Source organism: Sinocyclocheilus rhinocerous, unplaced genomic scaffold (assembly GCF_001515625.1).
Source record: "Sinocyclocheilus rhinocerous isolate Xijiao unplaced genomic scaffold, SAMN03320098_v1.1 scaffold1051, whole genome shotgun sequence".
NCBI classification, from domain to species: domain Eukaryota; kingdom Metazoa; phylum Chordata; class Actinopteri; order Cypriniformes; family Cyprinidae; genus Sinocyclocheilus; species Sinocyclocheilus rhinocerous.
Genome location: NW_015653486.1, coordinates 48,195 through 50,419, shown reverse-complemented (window position 1 = coordinate 50,419; position 2,225 = coordinate 48,195). Strand labels below are relative to the sequence as shown.

The 2,225-nt window shown below is 35.4% G+C and overlaps 1 long non-coding RNA gene across 2 annotated transcripts; it reads left to right on the top strand.

Annotated features, from left to right (window-relative positions):
- Positions 1-432: 432 nt before the first annotated feature.
- Positions 433-1,049, top strand: LOC107716361 (uncharacterized). Of its 2 annotated transcripts, XR_001637200.1 has the most exons (4): positions 439-459; positions 670-707; positions 794-847; positions 934-1,049. It is a non-coding gene; the product is annotated as an uncharacterized LOC107716361 (long non-coding RNA). The 2 variants fall into 2 exon arrangements; XR_001637201.1 differs by lacking the exon at positions 670-707 and having other exon boundaries at positions 433-459.
- The last annotated feature ends 1,176 nt before the right edge of the window (positions 1,050-2,225 follow it).

Below are 2,225 nucleotides of genomic sequence, written 5' to 3'. Positions count from 1 at the left end.
TCTGCGCCTCAATGGCTTCATGTGGAAGGTGGAGCTCTTTTCTAAACATTTATGAAGCCGAATATAGAAAAGAAAATGGGACTATTTCGAAGCTCGTCTGAATGTGGGTCATATAACCTCAGTGGTGCTCTTTTAAATTGCTACAGGTGGACTCATAAATTCATTTCTTTCTCACAGCTTTCTTCCCTAAAGTCCGAGTGTTGATGTATCTAAATCTCCTCCCACTTTCACCCTGAGGATTTCTATTGTTCCTACTAGACCTTGGCAGGTTTATAGTTTCTCTGAAAAGAATGTACATATAATGTATTTTTTTCTTGTTTTTCAAAGCACATTAAGGTCAGTGTGGAAATTATACAATAACTTTCACATGGTCAATTACTGTCTCTAAGGAGTAATTCTTGGGGTTTAATCTGTTTATGTTACTCATGCAAACACTTCAACATGCAGTTGTCTGTGGAGGTATGAATATCTTGAGTTGTTTGTTTAATGTACTCACAATTTATTATTGCATAATAGTTTACCTGTGTACTTATTTATTTATTTTAGGCTATACTATACATTTTTGCAACCAGTTATTGGTGTGATTATTTAGTTGTTAAATAAGGAACAAGAAAGGTTTTTTTGTGCCATTTACAGGGAGAATATTCTTTTTTTTTTGTTGTTTTCCAGTACTTCTTGTCTTGGAAGCACCCTTTGATTTTACATCTGTAAGTAGTTATCAGTTAAAGTAATTGGCCTTTATGATGTTGTAGCAGTTGATATTTAAAGATTTCTCTATGTTTGTGTCTTCCAGTGTGACATTCCAATCATACGGAGATGGTGGACTCCAGATGGTTTTCTCTGAAAGGTACTGGACATTTCCTCCAGCACACCATTACATTTGCACCCCCTTCTGACCAATTTGAAATTAACCAAGATACATGTATATTACAGTGCAGAAACCCTACCAGAGGCCCTTCCAATTGGATAACAGGCTACGCTTGTGAGGTATGTCTCAAATATATCCATCTATATACACACACATTCATAAGAAATATTAAAGTTAAATTTTCCTTAGTTCAGTCTTCTTCAACCTGGCCGGCCGCAGCTTCTCCACTCTGAGGAGGATTTCTGAGACGGCACCGGTAAAAAACAAAAAAAAGCGCGTTCTGATCGCTAATCTGCCCCATGTCCATAATGAGTCCGCTAACTGACAGTGCGCTGTCCGGAGGCGGGGCATATTCTGGGCGAATGACCGAACAGAGTCTGACAGTACAGCAGAGCTGCCGACTTGAGGGCGGATCCGCCCCGGAGTCTGTTGCTATCAGGGTACTTTCTGTTTTAGTTTTTAACTGTTGTTTATGATATATGTGTACTGTTCAGAACTTTGAGGTCAGCATTATTTATTTATTTATTTACTTGAAATAAATTATTTTATTCGGCATTAAATTGATCAAAAGTGATAGGGAAAAAAGTTAATTTTAAGGTCCAATTCTCACAAATCATTAACTATGACTTTTGCCTTAATAAACTCCTAATTTGCTGCTAATTAATAGTAAGTAGTTAAGGTATTGGATTACCCTTATGAAAATTAACCATGGTTTTACTATAGTAAAAGTGTAGTAACCATGTTTTTTTGGAGTATTGATTACCATTTGTATAACAGATACCATGGTTAAACTGTGGTTAGTGTAGCAAAACCATGGTTAACTTGTGGTATATAGTATTATAGTAGTAACTATAGTAACCTTTTTTTTTGTAGTAAAACCATGGTTAATTTTTGTAAGGGTAGGGATGTAGATGTAGCAGCCAATATGTTAATGTTATGTTAATAAGCAACCTGTTAATAGTGAGAATTGGTCCCTATACTAAAGTGTTACCAAAAATCGTACAGACTCCAAACTCTGAATGGTAGTGTGTACTGTATATAAGTTGTATATGTTTTTGATTAATGCATTCCTAATGTAATATGCTAAATTTAAACCTATTTAATGTACTTCGTAAGATCCCATTGCTTTGATCTTTTCCATCGAGTGTTCTTTATTGGAAGAGTCATACTCTGCCAACATCCTTTTTTTTTTTTTGCATCCTAATTAAGAATATGGTTAATATTGGCAAACATTTGTGGTTAAATATTAATTGTAGCCATGCCCACATCTCTAGATCTCACCTTTCAGAGATAAATTACAACATCTTCAAAGGTTAATCTCCACTCTCGAGTTTGTAACCCTTTAAACCCTTGACCT